The sequence below is a fragment of the Triturus cristatus genome, chromosome 6, assembly GCF_964204655.1.
Source record: "Triturus cristatus chromosome 6, aTriCri1.1, whole genome shotgun sequence".
Classification (NCBI taxonomy): Eukaryota; Metazoa; Chordata; class Amphibia; order Caudata; family Salamandridae; genus Triturus; species Triturus cristatus.
Window position 1 is genome coordinate 1,520,581,668 of NC_140589.1, and position 20,984 is coordinate 1,520,602,651.

Below are 20,984 nucleotides of genomic sequence, written 5' to 3' on the forward strand. Positions count from 1 at the left end.
AAACTTTGGGAAGGTTGTAAATAAAAAGCTTACACTCCCCTAATTTTTAGATTTGACATGTAGTTATTAAATACTTACTTTAAGGAACTTTTGGATAGCCTCATTCAGCCAATGGCTTTCTTTGCTCAGGAACTTACAGCCAATGGCTTTTGATTCTGTCAGTCTCATCTAAGATGAGCCCACAGGAGCACTTTAATTTCACTATTATTCTGTTGACTGTTTGGATGTGTCCTTTTACTTCCATTGGAATGTATGAGAGATTATTTTAGATCTGAAACCAGCCGGTGAGAAGCCCCGTAACACTGGGGAGCGAGAGCTGACAAAAGAATGTGAAAATAGATTGCTTTATTTCATTTAATATCAATTTAATTAATGCTTTTGTCTGCATTTGTTCCTCAAGGCTGCTGAATAAACAAGCACCGGCAAAGCCAATAAGCCTGACATTTTTACGGTGCACAACCAATCTGAACACCATAAAGATATCAAGCTTATAGGCTTTGCCAATTCCTGATTTCTTTGTGCATCCAACTCCATCAGTAGCCTATTGTATTGCTGATACTACGATTGAATTCTTTGGAAGAATTGTGCTAACTTACTTAGCAGCATTATCACCGCGTTTAGTTCTGCGCCTAGGTAATGTGCTAAGTTTGATTTTGGTTTGCTTATCATAGACTTTCTAGCGAAAAATTCTATCTGACTTGTGTGGTACTTTCAAGCAAAGCACTAGGGTCAGATGCCCTTAAGACATATTGACAATACCACACGGATAACACGTAGTTTAAAATTACTTGAGGAAATAACTAAATAAATACAAATGAATATGCTCTACTCTTGTAACTGGTTATCTTTTATTCATACATGTGTATGCTGTCGATCCATTTTTAGTATACATACTAGGAATTAAACAAGCAACGCAGACTACGAATATTGAAAAACTAGTGGGAGAGGATATTGTGGACAGCGAAAGACTGTATCACTGCAAATAATAGAACCTAACAACTCACCAAGCGTACGTGCCACTGGATCTGCAAACTACCTTTACCAAACCCTATATTATGGCATGTGGTCCCAAGAAACAACAGTCAACTACCCTTACTGTTGGTAATATTAGCTTAAAATACACCAGCACTTTCTGATAACTGGGGTTAACCTTTGCTGCAACTGGATCATGGGCTTCACACACTGCTCAGTGTAGGACCAAACTGACAAGGGCTATTGGCACACTATTTAATTTCCCCCAACCCCTATGAGGCGGAGCTCTTACGCCTCTGCTGCAAATTTACAGTGTATCCATATAGGAACATATGGAGCTGAGGTGTGGGGTATCATTTAATGTGATATTATTCAATCCGAAGAAAATAGGTTCTACAGAAAGGTCCTGGCAGACCCTATCTCATCTTCCCATCTAATATTCCATAAAGAACTGGGCATCCTTACGTAGAAGACTACATCAGAGCCCGCCCACACTTATTATGACTAGCAGTATGGAAAAATAAGGAGACAAGTCTCACTAGAGACATCTTTATGGACTGCCTCAGTTGTAATAAGGGCCTTGCAATTTCATGGTTAGCTGGTGAGGAATTAAGCCTTCGAAGGATACGTTTTCAGCATGTTTTAACAGATTCTGAGCTTGATGCTAATATAAATAAAAAACATGTACAGCAAGTCCAGTATAAACTCGCTCACGCAGAAAGAATGACTGTAGAAAGGGGAAGACGAGTGTGGCAGCCTATATGAACATTGTAATAGATAGACGAACCACAAGGTGCCTTACTAGAGTAGCGGAACACTGGGAACGTAGCCTCTTGTTTCGCTTTAGGGCTGGCTCAATACAATATTTACTGGGCTTCCCACTGGGCTTTCAAATGAACACTGACTCGATGTCTGGCTCCTGCGATTAGGCCGTTCCATGCTGCACTTTATATTTTTCTGTGATTTTTACATTATGTACGCAAAGCACTTTTTACTCACGCTTTTCGAAAGGCACAAAATGAGTGACTATAAGCTAGCTTTACATCTTTTGCTCCAGTTTACAGATGATGAGGTAATTTCTCGCTTAGGTGCTTATCCGAGATTGGCAGTGCGGGCTCGCAGCTCTATGCACACTGAATGCGTTTACATTAATGACTAAGATGTAATGTATTGATTATTGCTGCTAAGGTTTTGGATTTTAACTGTATGTTTTTATGAATTGCATTTTTCTTACCACAACTTATTTATATCTGGCTGGCCAAAAAGTAACTACTGGTAGTCAGCTGGGGGCACCTGTGATTGAGAGCTCGAATACTTTGGTAATTAGGAGCCATAGTAAGGAATCTGTATCCTGGTGCCAACACCAATGTAAATCAATTTCACACCATTTTCTATTTCTGTTATACAGCACTGTGCAAACAAGTTTTATCCCAGTCCATATTCATAACATTTCTGCACCAGGGCAAAAATGAGAATCTAGATTGTGGATCCTTTTTCTGAACATATACAGTGCACTTGTGGTTTGCTTATAAACAGCTATATGTGTGTCATTAAGATTTTAACTAACAAATCATAATTCATGAACAAGAATTTCTTTAACACAATGTAGATGTATTTTTTGAATTAGGTAATAAAAATGTGTAACAATATGATTTTGTCTTAAAAATAGTTCAATCTTTTTCCATTTGAAAAGTGACAAAAATGTATGTTATCTAAACCTTATTATCTGAACATGATAAAACGATTGACCCTTTTTGACATATATGGCTTCTTTTAGACTTGATCTGTCTATTCTTTGACTGGCATTTTTTGGTTGGTGCAAGTGCATAGCTCTGTTATGTTAATTAAAATTAAGTAGCCTCTGGGATTGGAACTTTTGTGTAGACTCACAATGGAGGGGGAGAGATCCGCAAAGAGGAGACGTTCTTTGGTCCTCATCTTCCTTTGGAGGAGTAAGGTCTTATTTCTGCCAGACGTCCTAGAGTGGAAGAAGAGAGGAATCCTCTATACGATCTTCCTCCTCTCTTGACAAAAGAAGAAATTCAGGCCACGATTGAGACAGCTGTCTCTAGGGTAATGGGCTCACAGCCCAGGCAAGACTTAAGGCTCTAAGACACCAGCCTCACTAATGGATAATGATTAAGGCTCCCTGTTTTCCATTTTTACAGATTTTTACAGATACATACAGACAGAAAACATTTATTTTCTTGTCCGTATTTATTTTTAAATGTGGATAAAAACAGAAATTGGGTTCCTTTTTGAGTGATTCTAAATACTCTCTGCCATGGCTGTCAGGCCAATAGCTGTGTGGATTGATAGGTAAGGGGGCAAAAAAAAGAAAGGGTTTTTAGTAAAGAGGCTTTAACAGCAGTAGATATGCACAAGGTTGGGACTGAAATTTCCATCTTTTCTTATAAGTGCATTGATGTATCATCTGCTGGTCTGTACAGCATTGAAACCTAGTAGGCATTCAGACATGAGTGCATATTTACCCGTTAAATAAATGTGGAAATATACTAACTTCATGCTAATTTTTCCACAAAACGTAAAATAAATATGGATAAATACAGATAAAATTAGCAAAAAATAAATATGGTTAAATACAGACGGAAATGTCGAAGAAATAAATACCATAAAACCGGGAGCCCTAATAATGATTCATCAACTTCTGAGATAGAGACTACTTCAACGTCGTCTAGAAAGTATGTAAGGAGATAGTACAAGTGGGAGATCCTTCTTCATGTCAGAAGCAGTATGGGGTTTTCTCCATTTTAGTCTGATGAGGGTGGCGAAAACCTCTTTCTGCAATATGTGAAACCATCAGTGTTGTCAATGCCTTTTTATGGGCGGATCAGAAGCATGGTGATGGGCGAGTGCAAAGACAGAGATACAGTTGCAATTCCATGATTTTTGCAAAAGCTGTACTGACTTGAGAGGGAGGATGTTTTACCCCATACTGTCAAGGTTGATGCAATTCTCCCCACTTTCTTTGGAAAGACTTCAATTAACCCAGAGGACTATACTCCTGATTCAACTGATAAGAAAGTATATCCAGGTCTGAAAAAGGATTTTTCTGCAGAAAATTTGACTTTGAAATTGTGTGTGTATGCAGCATATTCTGCCCAGTCTGTGTACGAGAGTCGAGACTTGAGTAAATTGGCAGTTGCTATCCTGGAGGGCATGTAATGTTCAGATCTATTGGCTGCAATGGAGCAACAGGCTAGGTAACTTGCTGATATTTCTTCAGATATTAAGGTCATAGGTGTATTGATCACAGCCAGGAGAAGCGTCCGGATGAGAAAGTGGAATGCAGATCTGGCACAGAGAGCAACGCTATTTAAAGTCTCCTTCAAGAAGGGGTGTGGCCAACTAAGATGGCCATTCGGTCAGAATCCATATAGGCTCTGCAGCGAGGCTGCAAGAAAAGTCAAAAATGTGAGCAAATTGAGGGATAGCTCACCCTAAGAATGAGGACCAGAGCCTGCAATAGAGGAGACATCGCAAAGAACACAGTGGGAAGTAGTGCTAAGAGCTGATGGCGTCTGATTCGTGCCACGCTGACGAGGCCCAATCGTGACTAGGAAGTCGTGGCAAGGAAGGACCATTGCGGAAAGAGGGGAGTGGCACAACGGAGCACCACAGGCTCTCGCTAAACCCCACCGGTGCAACAAGTGCGAGAAAGTAACAGACTCGGGACCCCCCTTGGGAGCAGACACCACGAAGTCAGACGCCGAGAGAAGCGAGACGGCGCTCATTGATCATGTGGTCTGCCCTTGACTGCTACTCCAGCTGCAAGGAGACACCACAGGATAGGAGAAATTAACCCACCGGGAGGCGAGTCGGGCCCGGTAAATATAAAGAAAGCATACTGGAGCACACCGGACCAAAGCGAACGACATACGGTGGTCCGTGCCTAATGTCAAGATGGCGTCCATTTAAGACAGGAACAGACTGGTGGACCAGGAGAGGCCGGCAGGGGTCGGTACTCCACAAGACGAGAGGCGCTGTGGCAGTAGATCCTCGTGCAGGGCAAGCACGTTTAGGCTGCATTTGGCGGAGCTAGGCCCTTCCGATGCCTGACCCTAAGATATTGGCAGGAGTCTGCAGAAACTAGTTCATACAGTGGACACTAGACATCTAGGGGAAGCTGGAAATAGCCCTATGCATGCAGTCAAAAGTGGTAAACTTACGCAGAATGAAGGGAGGATAACTGAATTGCTGGGATGACTGTACTAGAGAATAACGTATCCTCACTTGCCATTAGACTTTGATGCAAAGACGGCTGTCCCGGCCCAGACAAAGGAATGGAAAGAGAACACCACCTACTATCGTGCCTGGGAAAGTGAAAGAGTACAGCACGTGAGGGAGATAGCCAACCTATGGACATATACTGGACTTAATTGGGAGGTGAATTACAGAACCTGGCACAACTACCCCCAGCCAATTACTATAACGTCAGACTTGGATAAAGGCATTTCACCTGGTTACTGAATTCTTATGAGTTAAGAGGTCAAGCCTTGAACTACTAGTGCCTACGCGTTGACCTCAATGCATGTAGTGTCCTTGCCCAGCACTGAAGGGGGTACCCACCAAACATCTCTGATTCTATGCCACCCAAAAAGACTCAGGTGAATAGAGTCTCTGGCTACTTCTCACCTACAGAGACAAAAGGAACCTCCGACGGACGGAGCCCAACGTAAAATATGGCGCTCACCAAGGATGACCTTGTGGCCTCATTTAGCGTCTTTAATGAGGAGCTAAGAGAAGAGCTCAACGCAAACCTGGAGGGCTCCTTGGAGGCTTTTCGCTCTGACATCCAGGACAAGCTAACATCCCTGCAGCAAGACGTTGACTCAGTCGGTACACGCATGCTGGATATTGAAACCAAAGTACAGGAACTGGAACACAGAATGGAGGGGATGGAAAACACAGCGAAAATGCTCTGTGAGCAAATACACGCCAATGTCCTGAAATGTGAAGACCTCGAGAACAGGGCCCAGAGGGATAACGTATGATTACTCAACCTGGAGTAGGGAGCAGAAGGGCCTGACCTAGAGGTGTTTGTCATGGGCCTGTTTGGGGAGGTGCTCGGCCCGAGAGGCATGAAGACCAAAATCGACTGGGTCCACAGTGTGGGACCACCAACACCTGGAGGAAATAGACGACCTAGAGATGTCCCAGCCAAGCTGCATTCCTTCAAGATGAGAGAGGCAGTAATCCAGGCAGCAAGATCGAGAGAGGAAATTTCCTTCCAGGGATTTACGTGCTCTCTATTCCAGGATGTGGCCCGGCGACATTGACACGCAGACAACAGTTCCGACCGATAACAGAGAAGCTAAGGCGCGATAATATAAGGTACAGCTGGACTTATCCCTTTGGAGTCGCCTCCTACCTCCAAAATAAACACAACTATGTCACCACATATGAGGAAGCAGCGGAGGCCCTAGGTCTGCCGCACCCAGAGGAACTATGTGTTGAGAGGGCCTCACACAGCGAGGAGACAAGGCAATGGAAGATGGCAGAGGGGGGCGATGGCAGACACAGAATCATTAAAAAAGCAGCAAAAGAGGAAATGAACCAGAACTGTGGAGGAATGTAACGCTGGCGGGATAGCCAGGAAAAGAGTCGAACAATTACTGAAGAAACGCTCGTGGCAAACCCGACCAGTCCTGCAGGAGCTGGTAGATGGTATGGAAAGTTATGGGGACACTGAGGTGATCGGTACCCAGGCTACGACTAGTCAGCTCAATGCAAAGCTAGAGATTTCTACTGGAAAGGCGAGGAGATCGTCTTCTAATGACTCCCAATAATAGCTATCAGCTAGTGACTTATTTAGCATAAATTTGGCTCGCCATAAGCGAACTGGGACCAATACATCTACAACAAGTTTACTACAAAATTATGTTAGTGATGCAAGTAATGGGATGTTGGGTCCCGTTGACCCTTAATTTTCTGATTCAAGGGGGTGTTACTTCCCGTTTTAATTGGGGGTGCACAGGTGCTAGCATCTACATATGTGGCACACATATGCTGGAGGGGAGGATCGAGGAGAGAGGGCTTGTCCAAGAGAAATACGCACAGCAGACAAATAGTCTATAGCATCACATCTTAGGTAGTGATGGCTCTTACCACACACTTATGTGGAATACCAAGGGGCTTAACTCTCCCACCAAATGAGAAAAACTATGGAAATACCTCTTAGACCAGAGACATGACGTAGTAGACCTACAAGAAACGTACATGAAAAGGTCGGAAGTACACCGGGTGAGACATAGTGCATTTCCCATTGTATATAGATCATCAGCTCCGAATAAACATAATGGCATGGCCCTATTTCTCCACAGATCCTTGAAATTTCAAACAGAGGGTAGCAAAACAGACAAAGAGGGTAGGATAGTCATGGTCAAGGGTTAGATAGATGGCCGCCTATGCACATAACTCTAGTCAAGCCGTATTGATGACCTCTTCATTGTCATTACTAGGGGAATTCACCGAGGGAGACATTTTCCTGATGGGAGACTTTAATCTTACATGGGATCCCGGCCTAGACAGCACGCAACCCCAGAGGGCGACCTCAAGTAATTTGACCAAAACTCTGAAAAGGGAGTTCACTTCAATGGGTCTGCTAGATTTCTGGCACATGCGCTGCCCCACGACTAGGGAGTATACCTTTTTCTCTCTCACACATCAGTCCTACTCTAGGATCCACCTCATCTTTGTAAGAACCTAGCTCCAGCACTACAGGCTACATCCATACACCTGAACACTATGTCTGATTAAGCGCCGGTCACATTGACTCCAGCCTGGAATGCTGCACCACCAGCATATAGACTATGGTACTTCCCGGCTGCCCTGATAAGAGATCATCTCCTGTGTGATGAGCTACTAAAATCTATCAAGGACTATTTCCTTTTGAATTACCCTGAGGATACCGCACCCTAGAGAAATATGGATTTTGCAATAGATTCATAGCTATGATCAGAGCTAACTAATCTCGTCCTAGTGCTCGGGTCCTAGTCAATGGGATGAGCTCCGATGCATTAACACTAGAGAGAGGGACATGTCAGGGATGTCCCCTCTCGCCATTAATATTCGCCTTAAGTATTCAAACATTAGGGGCGAAAATATGCACAGCACCCAATATTCAGGGCATCCCATTTAGGGCTGATGAGCACAAAATATCTCTGTGTGTGGATGATATGCTACTATCGCTGATGGCCCCTGATTCTTTCCTGGAAGCAGTGATAGAAGAGCTGAGGCGCTTTAAACAAGTGGCAGGCATTCGGGTTAACCTAACAAAATTGTACCTGCTGAATCTTACACTGCCACAGAGAGAAATGGAATCCTTGGTTGCCTCCACTCCTTTATAGTGGGCCAAAAAGGAAATTACATATTTAGGAATAAAAATCACCCCTAAAGTCCTGCAACTTTTCAAAACAAACTACCCACCGTTTCTCCACCAGTTAAAGGCAGACTTCCGCAGGTGGACCCCCTGTAGCTCTCATGGATAGGCTTATATCTTTTCCAGGGCCTCCAGATGGAGATGGAGCTGGGTTTCTTTGCTACATTAAAATTCATGATCATCTGCTTCATATGGCAAGGACGTAGATCGAGGCTACCCTATAGGCAACTCCGCCTCCTTAAAAATAAGGCAGGTCTAGCTCTACCAGACATGTATCTAAACTACAATGCAGTCCAACTATGGGTGATCACGGAGTGGTCGCCCATGAGTCTGGCAAGCACTGCCTACACATGAAGAGGGCAGTGGCGGGGAGGTGCATCTTGGACCTACTGTGGAAACCTAAAGCAGGACGCCCACCCTATACCTATCTGAGCACAACTACCAAAACAACATTAAAGGTATGGGATAACATCCATGGGACCTATTCTCTGACCACCTTCCCCTCTTTATTCACACCTATACACTTCAATCCAGTGTTCCCACCTACACAGACTCCAGGCCCCTTTGAAGCATGGAGAACTGGGGGTTGCCTTATGATCTCTGATCTATTTCACAACTGGGACATCCTTACTTTTGCACACTATTGGAGGGGGTTTAACCTGCCAGCTACCGAACACTACCACAACACACATTGGGTGCTGAATATGGGAATCAGAGAGGCGGCCACCAGGGATCTCATGCCAATAAAGCTGCTGGCGAAGACAGGTAATGGCTCAAAGGGTACAATATCACGTCTTTATATAATATTACAATCTACACTCTACAATACCCAACCACGACACAAATCCTTCTGGGAGCACAACCTGGGATTGAAAATCTCTGATAAACAGTGGGACAAACTACATATGGACATACACAAATTTAACCAATCAATGGGAATGCGAGATGCCCACTATAAAGTGTCATACAATTGGTACCTATACCCAACAAAACTAAAACTAATCTTCCCTACTACCTCAGACTCATGCTGGAGGTGATGCGGGCTGCAGGGCGACTTCAAACACATTTGGTGGGACTGCCCAATGATAAGGCCCTTCTGGTCAGAAATACGGTCACAAATCAAAGATATCTTGGGCTACCCCATACCTACAGACACTTGACACTGTTTTGGGCTTATGGTCAGACATCGTCCAACGTCAAACAGTTAATGACAGATCCATCCTATGGTTGTGCCTGGGGGCTTCGAAAATGGCTTTGACAGCGGCTTGGAAACAGAAAGATGCACCATACATGCCTCAGTGGCACTCACGCTTGTGGCAAGCCATCACCATGGAGCGAGTTTAATATCGGATTCCTTTAAGAATTTTGAAACAAGGGTCCTACTAGTGGAGTATCTATCGCAGGGACTCCCTCTATTCACTTGCCCGACGCGTAATCTGGTGATTCACCTCTTCCAATTTTAAAAAACACATAGGGGTGGCACTTGAAGACAAAGGTGATTACACAGGGAAACACCCATACCCACTCGGCAGCTTGCTGGGTGACCCCTCTCCTCATGGGCACACCAATAGAAATATAGTGCACCCTTAATGCTTGGGGTAGGATGAGAGGGTTGGGCGGGAGTTGGGAGGTATTTTTGTAATTTTGTAATCTTTTCTGAGGTTGAAAACTAGTGCTTTTCCCTTTGTCAAGTCTGATTGCAATTCACATTACTTCCTAAGAAAGAGACAACTGTATTATTCTATAGATCTATCTGTTGGGATACAGGAAGTTATTTATAATGCACTATATTGTGATATGCTCGGAAAAATCTCAATAAAAACAATGTTGACAAAAATCTCCTTCAAGTGGTAAATGCTGTTCGGTGATCAATTGAATAATGTGATTTTGAAGGTGCTTAGGGACTGTAAGAACGCCCTTCCTTATAAAGGGAAATCCAGTAGGAAAAGGTTTTGGGAGAGATCAAAAAAGACCACCAAAGCGTGAATTAAGTACCTCATTTTTCAAGAGATAGGGGATGTTGTCAAACAAACGAGATCAAATAAGAAGATAACTACTGTACAGGATCAGTCGATTTGTTTCCTGTTGGGGGAAGAATTCAGCACTTAAATCAAGTTTGGAGGAAAAAATGTACAGATGGATGGGTGTTAAACATTGTAGATAAGGAACACAGTCAATTTCTTACAATAGTCACAGGAAACGGGATTCAATTGCCAAGCAGTGGTCCAAATCTTTTGACACTACTGGAGCGAGTCAAAACTTTGCTCAAGAAGGGAGCGATATCCAAAATTCCATCAAAAGAATTAGGGGACAGCACTTACTCGATACTCTTTCTGGTTCAGAAGCAATCAGGTGCATTCTGTCCTGTTATAAATCTGAAGTAGGTGAACTTGTAGATCAGGTCAACTCACTTCCGCATGGCAACTATGCAGTCCTTAATGCCGATGATTTGTCCAGGGGATTTTTTTGGCATTAATGAATCTTCAGGATGCCTACCTGCATGTTCTCATCAGGACTTCACATCAAAACTTCTATGGTTCGCTGTGGGAGACAAGCACTTTCAACTCTGCGTCCTTAAATTTGGGTTAAAATCTTCACCTAGGGGGGCAGATCTACAAGAAAGTGCCACAGCGCGGCACCGCAAGCCCTTTGGCTGCGCCACTCTGCGGCACTTTCAGAACACAGGAATGCAACATACTTACAATGATATGTTGCATGCCTGTGCTCTCCCCTGTGCTGGCACACAAACAGCTGCTATGCGTCAGCGCAGGCACCCTTGCTCCGTGGTGCAAGGATGCCTGCGCCATGGGGAGATTGTTTTTGTGCAGAAAGGAGCACCTTCCTGCACAAAAACAATCACTACAGGCATTTTCCTCTTTCAATGCATGCTGTAGAATGCAGCACGCATTGAAAGAGGAAAAAAACGAGGAGAAAGGTTTTCATTTCTTCTTGTTGCACCTTGCTACGCCATCCCTAGGGTGGCGTAGCATATTGACGCATTTCCAGGCTTACGATTTCTTGTAAATCTGGAAATGTGTCTCGTTCCATGGGTGTTGCGTAGGAACACCCACAGCAACACCCATGGAACGCCCCTTTCACTCAAAGTGCTGCGTGTAAAGGGGCCTTATTCACAAGGACAGAAAAAGTGACGTACTGGCAGCGCAAGGGGCTTGTAAATCTGCCCCAGGGTTTTTTCAAAGGTGTTAGCACCTCTGGTGTCAAAGCTGCACTTCAAGGAGATTTTTGTTGATCCTTAACTCAACAATTAGGTTCTTCAATCTTCAAGAAGATACCTGCTAGTATCTCACATCAACAGGGTTTTGGCAGTACTCCAGGAGCACGGGTTCCTCACCAACAGGGAAAAATCTTCCTTTGCTCATTCCCAAGATCTAATTTTTATAGGAACTCTATTTGAAACACAACAGAGACTAGTTTTGCTTCCTGAAAAGAGGCTTCAGAGCCACATTCTGCAGTTCCTGAAACTCAAACGGCTAAAGATTTTGGATTGCCTTCAAGTTCAAGGCAATTCAGCCTCAACTACCTTCCTTGGACCCATGGGCAAGATTTCACCTGCCCAAGTTGTTGAAGTGGATTCTGAGCAATTGGTCTTCAAGTTCGCAGAAACTGTCTCATTATCAAATGGACACGATGGGTAAAGAGAGACCTCTGGTGGATTGGTTCAGCATCAACTCCTGAATTAATTCTTTTGGCTCCCCCTGCCCCAGTAGTCATAAGCACAGATGCCAACCTCTGGGATTGGGTGCTTGGCTGGAATGTCAACAAGTTTACAGCTTTGGTCTATAGATGAAGAAAAAAACTCATCCAACTACAGAGAGCTAAAGTTGCTACATTTGGCTCATTTGACATTCAAGCATCAAGCCACTTGAAAGGTGGTCTAGATTTGCACAGACAAAATGATAGCCAAAGCTTACATCATCAAGCAGGGGGGAACCAGATTCTATTCATTAAGCAACATCACTCAAGAGATTTCAGTGATTCACATCCAAGGGCTGTCCAATGTAAGGGCGGATTTCCTCACCAGGGAGATTGCTTTTCTCCAGGACTTCTTTCTTCATCCAGCTACATTTGATCTCCTCACTCTTCTTTGGGGGCAACCCATCTTAGATCTGTTTGCCTCTCCAGAAAATGCCCAAGCTTCGAAGGTTCTGCTTGAGAAGGGGGAATGATTAAACATGGACAATAGATAGTCTAACTTATTCTTGGCCTTAGTGACTAATATATGCTTCTCTTCCTCTTCCACTGATAAGGCAATTTCTTGTGAGAAAGGGAAAAGGGGAAAAGCACAGGTTTTGATGATTGCTCCTCATTGGCTTCATGCAAACTGGTTTCCTCTTCTGGAAATCATGAATAAATCTCAGGAATGGAGGTTGCCCATAGTTCCCTCTCCTCTTAACTTTCTTGTGCTGTCTCATTGGACAATTTTAAAGCTAAAGCTGATGGCTAGGAGGTTAAGCGGAGAGAATCAAGAGTATAGGGTGTCCCTGAGGAGCTTGTCCTAACGATACTGACTTCAAGAAGATCCTCTTCCCTTCTTTCATACATTGCAGGTCAGTTTCACATTGATGTGAAAAGAAAGAGCTTGATCCCACTTGAGCCAGCTTAATTTTGAGAAATTAGTTTTTGCAGGAGAGGCCGAGATTGGGCTTGATTGTAGCAACTCGTAGGGTCCAATGGGCAGCTATAAGAGTGTTTGGAAACTCTTGGAATAAATTGATAGATGAGGATGGTACCCAGATTCCTTAAGGGCTTGTCGAACATATATCCTTATTGAGTGTTTCTGAGTTGTGACCTGTCTTTGATTTTAGATAGAGCAGGTAGATTTGAAGATTCTTACTCTCAAAACATGCTTTTTTTATAGGTACTACATCGGCAAGAAGGTGAGGAATGTTAGGAGATTTATCTTGGAGGCATATTTTTTTGTCGGATTAACCAAGAAAGAGTTCTTCTGATTCCGGTCCCTTCCTTCATACCTAAAATTAATTATGCCTTCCAAAAACACAACAAGAAATAATGTTTCCGGAGTTTTTTCCCTCTTCCTCTTCAGAGGAAGAGGATAGATTGCACTGTTAAGATGTAAGGATGGCTCCTTATATGCTTACAAAGAGTTGCATCCTTCAGAAACTCAGAGGTTCTGTTTGTTAGGTGTGGGCCTGCAAGAAAAAGGGAAAATCATTGACTTCTAGCCTGAATAAATGGATCAGGTTCTTGATTTCCATGGCTGTTGGAGTAATGGGTGAGATCCACCTTCTGGAATACGGGGAAGATCCACTAGTAGCATGTGTTCTACAATCAGAATTATAGGGTGCCTCAATCGCTGAGATATATAGAGCAGCTTTGTGGTCTACTCCTTCAACCTTTGTGAGGCAAAATAGGGTTGCAAAGGGCTGAGTGATTAACTGTGTTCTTGGTTATAAACATCTCTATGAAATAATTTTGAGCATGCAACTCAGTTATCCTATTTGTCTTGCTTGCTACATATCAATTGTACTGAATTCAAGAGAGGGAGGGATGTGGAGGTAATGCGTTAATTACTTACCAGTAGTAGACCTACTCCATCGTTTTAGTTCAGGGACCCTCCTGCCCTCCTATTACAGAGCAACTGAGTTGTTTTTAGTCCTGAGCTTGTTTACAAATAGAAGGAGGTGGCGGAGGGGAGGAGCTTTTATTCAGGAACAGTGCTTGTGAATGGGGCCTGGGGAGGCAAGGAAGCCTCAATTGTACTGATTTATAGTGAGTGAGTAGGACTAGGAGTAATGCAGTTACTGGCAAGTAATAGAACATTGTTCATTTTTTGGAAGAAAGATCCTGATGTCAAGATACATCTAGATGTATGTTTGCTAAACGTGTGAGGTCTTGCTGATAGGCTCTACAATTCAAATTACACAGTAAGTTTTTCTTTCCTGATGTCCATTCAGTTTCAGAAGATCACATAAAACGAGTGGAAATGAATGGGCCAAGTCACAAAGGTATGTAAGTGTATGTAAAAAGATATTCCCGAGCACTCTTTTACGTACTTGTACATACCTGCGTAAATTGGCTCCAAATATTAAAATGGGAAGAAGATGGGAATCCTGACGAAATATTCATAAGCATTTAGTGTATTAGATAGAGTGTGTTAGTGTAATAGAAAGGACTGTGCCCATTTCACAATTTGGAGCTGATGGTTTTTGGCTGTTTCACAAAGGCATGTAAGCATGTGGAATAAGTATACTTTCCATATTTATAAGTGCTTTTGTGCATCAACCCCCATATATTTAACTAATGTTTTCAGCTAGCTGTCAAAGCGGATATTGACCATACAATGATACATGAAATATGCAGCTATCTGCTTAAATGAATTAATAAATAAATGAAACCCTTATAGAGTGTGAAAACTCACTTAGCGTATTCTAGGCAAAGTCTTTCCAAGAGTTTATGGAGAGAAAGCAATCCCTTGCTCTTTACATTATACTTATGCAAAGCTCTGTAGTGCAGACTACTTTAATCTTTCAAATAAAGGGTTTCTAGTTACTCGTTTGCAGGATGGGATGGCTACCACCGTCACAGTAGCCTAGTATATTTTATTTATTGTATATTTCCAGTTGGTCTTGCCTATCTTGGGTGTGCTTGAGGAGTTCATAGTCTAGGTAGAAAATATAGTTTTGAACCAAAAAGGAAATTCACCAAAGCTACTTACCTACCTTTCCCCTTGTAGTGCACAGTACCTTACTTCATGCACATCTCTGAATTTGTTGCAGTGTTGGATACATATATTATCAAGGGCATATGCCAGCCTACTGATAACACTTGTTTAACAACTTTATGGGTTACTTTCAAACACATACAAATTCCATGTACCGCTAGCCAAGAATTATGTTTACTTTATGCAACCAAGTAGTTAAGCATTCATGGTATTCCTCTGCTCTCTTTCGAAGCCAGCACACTAAAATTAGCCCACTTAACATACAAGATATCACCATCAATAGGATGCTGGTTTTAAGAAATCTGCCTCTTTTGCGTGATTACCCCAAAATTTGTAAACTTTTGCTGGACCTAATATTTTTGCTAGCATTAGACCTGTGCACTTGAACCCTTCTCTTAATTAGTGGTAAACTTCCTGTGCTCCTACTTAAAACATGGTTAAATTGGCATAACCTTAATTCCCATTTTAAATTTACCTATAATTCTCTATTACATGGCACAAGGTGTTACTAGGGCCTGGAAGTTAATTGTCACTAGTGGACAGCAGCACCTTTGTGTCATCCACTACAGTGGCAGTGCAAACTTGGCTTCAGACCTATCACTGCAGCCTGATTGTAGCAGTGTAAAAACTGCAATTCAACCTGTCAAAATAAATGCTTTTGACAGGTAAAAACCACTGTTTTAAGTATTGATAAGTCACCCCTATGGAGACCTTGTAGACAACAAGGCACGGTACATGGTATTTGAAATTAGAAAATGTAGAAGTTTAACATTAACATGTCCTTATGGTGACTAGCACCAACAATCTATTTTTAACTGTGGCTGGCCTAGCTGTCTTATGCAAAAAAAACGGAGCACCTACTAATACTGGATCTCAGGAATGAGATTAGCTAGACAAATAATTAAACATCTATATTTATTAGTTTAATTAAAAATTCAATTCATTGTGAAGTCAGATTAGTAATAAATATTAATGAAAAGTAACTTTAAGAAAGTTACCGTTTCCCTGCCTGAAGTTACTAGAGGCTAAATTTGCATTTGCTCTCCCACTTGTGCTAGTCAGTAATTAGCTTTTGAATAGGTGTGAAAAGGGTGCATATGGCTTACCAGGAGCAAACAACAGGCTGACCTGAATAGACAGAGATTACTCCTCTTTTACCTGACAGAATATGAAGGGTGGGACTGTGTTAAATCCTCCTAAAGTGTCAAATATGGCTGTTTCACATTTCCACTTTATTTCTCTTTACTTCAGTTAGTTTTCAGTATTCACAATCATTGGGGTTAGAAAAAGTAAGATATACAAACCCGTAACAAAGTACCCATATTTTGGGGGGAGGGTTGCAACCCACCATCTTACAATGCATGGTTCACCGTCAAACGTTATGTATTTGTTGTGGAAACTATCCAACAATTCAACAGCAACGAAATTGTATTTTTTTCTGGTTTTTTTTGGGAGCCTCTCTATGTGCACCGTTTATTTTTAATTTTCCAATCACCTTCCTGTGGTCACATAGTAATTTCTCATAAACTGTTAATCTGTGCTATAAATGCCATTGTCCCTCATGTCCCTGAGGTTTCCCCTCAATTTTTCTGTCTGTCAATAGTTTTAGAGACCCTATTCCCTAGGAAACCATCAAACTAAAGATTTATGCTCCTCATTACCACTCTTTTTGAGTGGACCTTGAGAGGAAATAACCTCCCCTCCATAGGTCTACTCACCCAATAGTTCCAAGGATGGTAGCCCCCATTTCCCTAATTGCTCAAGCCATATGTGGAGGCAGGTGCAATTATTTTTTGAGTTTCGAGATATACACTACGTTTAAGGTGCAGATATGGAACCCCTAGTGTTTGCTTTTTAATGTAATGATTGTGAACAACTTTGAAAACATTAGCCATTCCTACACCTGGGTTTGTAATGTACATAATGCCATGGGGCCACAATGGGTGTGGGCTTCCCCTGGGCTTATGTGGTGTTACAGAAGTGTAAACAGATGCTTGTGCAGCCCATTCTGTTATACTGATAGCACAGGTGCACATGTAGCACCAGCGTTATCTGGAGAGTGCGTTGCCTCATTTGCATTGGAGCATGGCTCCGTGCAAATGGGGGAATCAGTTTGCCGCTGCACCTGTTCCAAGGGATATGGGCACAAAGGCAAACAAGCCCTTACAAGGCGCATTGATTGCATGCCACAAAATGGTGGTGCACTATCTTTGTGCCTCCCTAAGGCATCCCTCTGGAGGTGGGAAAGCGGGCCCTATGAATTGTTCAAGACAGTCCCATGCATGTGTGTACAGTTACTCACTGCATATGCCTGCAGGGAAATTCCTGTAACCTTTTTAAAGTGCAGGCAGATTGACATCTGCACTGCGAAATGCGGAGTGACTTGTAAGTGTTCTCTCGGTATTTCATTGAATGCCATACCCCCAGGCCAGGTGGGGCTGCCCTGAGGGCAGCACATTCATTGTCCCTGCCTTACACACCTTTGTACAGGTGCACCGTGGTGCAAACAGGGAAGGTACTCCCTGTCTCTAATACGGGCACTTGTGTTTCCATCTTAGTAATATATTGCATAAGTCGAATGTATTGGGCAGTCAGCCCTGAGTCTACCCTCACTAAGTTCCCATACTAGGCACTTCCCAATTTTTCAACAGTTTGTCTGACCTATGGGTAAAACAATCACAGAAAGTCCAGTTCTAAGAGTTTCAAAAAGACCAGAGTCTTTTGGAGTAGCTGTAACTCAAAAAACCCACCCCTGGTCTTGCCAGTTAGAATCCGGGCCTACTAACCATTGAAAGACCTACTAAAGCTGACCCCATTCCCCTACCAATCTCCTGGGTGAAACTATCCATCTTGGCTGGGAACAAGCCATCTTCAAAGTCAGGACCACACTATGGGGCACATGCTTCAAACAATTTTGCGATCGCAAACAGTGCGATTCGCAAAAATTGTCTGTTTGCGATCTCAAAATGGCCTTTTTGCTATGTATGACAGTTTTTGGATTAGAAATTTAGGTAATCGCAGTATCTTGCGATCACCTAAATTGCGAATGCAAATAGGGAATCACAATTTGCGATTCCCTAATGCACATGCAAGAAGCCTTTCCTAAATGCGAACGGTGCATTTAGGAAATGCTAATTAACATCAATTTGAAGTTGATGTTAACCATGTGCATACTATGAAAAATGCACAAAACTGCATCTTTCAAAGTGCCATGTGGTGCACACATTCCCCTAGGGCATGTGTGTGCCTTACATGTCCACATTTTTTTGTTAGGGGCGCCTCAGGGGGACCTTAGGCCCCCGGGCACCCCTTGCCTCTGCATTGCCTAATATGCGATTACCAATTAGGTAATCTCAATTTAGGCAATGCATGACCATTCCCACCTATGGGCCTTGAGGCCCATAGGAAAGAATGGTGTCACAATAGCAAATAGCGATTCCCTATTTGCGATTCTTAAGGAATTGCAATTAGAGAATCACTATTTGCACCCTGTTTTGATGCATTGCATTTTGCTATTACCAAATAGCGATTTCTTAAAAATTGCTATTTGGTAATCGCAAAAATGAAGTTTGATCCAGGTGCCCCCATATTTTTGATTTCACGTAAGCAAGAAAACTTACAGGATGCCTGTCTCTGCTTTGCGTGGCATTGAGTATCATGGTTTCTCTCCACCTTTCACATTCCCAGAAAAGTGCAGGTTGATGTTCCAATAGTTAATCTACCTAAGCTTCCTGCCAGGATATCCTTCAGCAATGGATTCTAGACCAAATGGCTGATTGTTCCTTAGGGAGAGCCTGGTGAGGATTGTTTACACCTAATCCATTATAGTAGACCACAGAAGGGATGAGCCTGGCAGATGCAATTTACAGGGCTTCTTAGGTTTGCACATAGACTAACCGCTTTTCTAAACATAGTATTTCTGACAATTATACTATGTATCTTAATTCACTGATAAATTAGATTTTTAAGTATCAAAATGGAGCAAAAATACATGTTCTAAAGTGCCCCTAAGTCAAGTTATGAGAATATGGGTTTTATACATACCACATGCCTTTGCAAATAGAAAACACAGTAGGTAGCATATTAAAACTCTATTATTAAAGACATTGGGCCCGATTCACAGAACTAACTTAGGACAAAATCCTAAACTTACTGCCATTTTGGTATTCACAGAAGGCACTTACTCATTTTGGTATTTACAGAAGGCACTTACTCATTTCGGTATTCACAGAAGTTAGTAGTCCTAACTTTAGGACTCCTAAATGCCTTCTGTGAATACCGAAAGTCTTAAAGTTAGGATTTTTCTCAGTTTAGGAGTAGTACAGTTAGGAGTCCTAACTTTACTACTCCTAAACTGAGAATAATTCTAACTTTAAGACTTTCGGTATTCACAGAAGGCATTTAGGAGTCCTAAAGTTAGGACTACTAACTTCTGTGAATACCAAAATGAGTAAGTGCCTTCTGTGAATAACAAAATGAGATAGTGCCTTCTGTGAATACCAAACTGGCAGTAAGTTTAGGATTTTGTCTTAAGTTAGTTCTGTGAATCGGGCCCAATGAAAGGTACCAACTGAATATGTCTCACTGGTATACGTAACGTACATAGTCCTTGTGGGCTTGCACCTCTTACAGCTGGCTTAGTTAATGTTAGATGAAAGCTTTTCGCAGTGGTGGCCGGTATGGATTGAGGCAGGCAGCTAGGGGATTGGAAAAAGTAAAAAAAAAAAAAATACCTGATCGCTGCATCTCTCCACCATCTCTCTGTCACCGTCTCTCCCCTGGGGCCCAAACAGGAAGCACCCAGGCTCCCCTGAGCTAATTACAACTCTGTAATGCAGCGTTTTGATTTGTCTGAGAGCTGTGGTTCGGTGCTCAGCCACGGAATGGGAGCCTGGGCATGTTATCCACGCAGGCTGTATTGCAGCCTGCGTGGAGAACATTCAGGCGCAATTGGAGTGGGCAAACCACTCCTCCCCCTGCTCCTTTGTCATCGGAACAGCCCCGCCCGCAAACCTGCCACAGCAGGAAAACATAAAATGATAATAACATTGAGTTATTATCATTTAATGTTTCCTTTATTTCACTGCTGCAAAGCAGTTGGGTGACGCTCCTCCGCCTTAGCCGGGGAGCCGCCACTGGCTTCTCGACATGTGTGAAAGGCTTATTCTGACATGTGGCTCCTGCAGCTTTGGTCTACAGCAGTACAGAGGCAGATGCTATGTTTTAAAATCACACATGTGAGTGGCGCAAGTTCACACTGTGCTTCAATGTTACATCTGACATTATGCTACTTGCGCAGTTTCTGCCAACTTTAACACATCCATACATAAAGGGATGATATGCCATTTGAGATTTGCCAATTACTCACTGTATTTTAGGGGTCATAGGGGCACATGTATCGAAGTACAGTTTTGCAAGTCCTTAATAGCGATTTTTTGCGAATCGCTATTAAGGACTCGCAAATTGCTATGCAGGTAGGATTCACATTTAAAATAGCGATTCCTACACAGTCCTTATTTGCGACTCGCAAATCGCGAGTCGCAAATTAGGAATGGCTTGCCATTCATTTCTATGGGCCAAGAGGCCCATAGGAATGAATGGGAATTGTGTGCGCAGTTAGCGAGCTACCAATAGGTACTCGCTAATTGCGCACACAATTTCAAGGGTGCAAGGGTTCCAAAAGGACACCCTGTTACACCCCTGAAATGTGCATGTGTGCACATGTGGCACACGAACATGTCCTAGGGGCATGTATGTGTGCCACATGGCACTTTGAAAAAAGCAAAAAAGTGCTTTTTTCTAGGACATCGTAAATTACCACCAACTTGAAGTTGGTGGTATTTTGCGATTCCTTAAGGCAATATGGCAATTTGCGATGCCTACTAGCATAGCATTTAGGGAATCGCA

General features: G+C 42.7%; 1 protein-coding gene across 5 annotated transcripts in view; it reads left to right on the top strand.

The window, feature by feature from the left end:
- PLCB4 (phospholipase C beta 4) overlaps positions 1-20,984 on the top strand; it is a 1,018,018-nt gene that overhangs the window by 600,921 nt on the left and 396,113 nt on the right. The gene's annotated exons all lie outside the window — the stretch shown is intronic.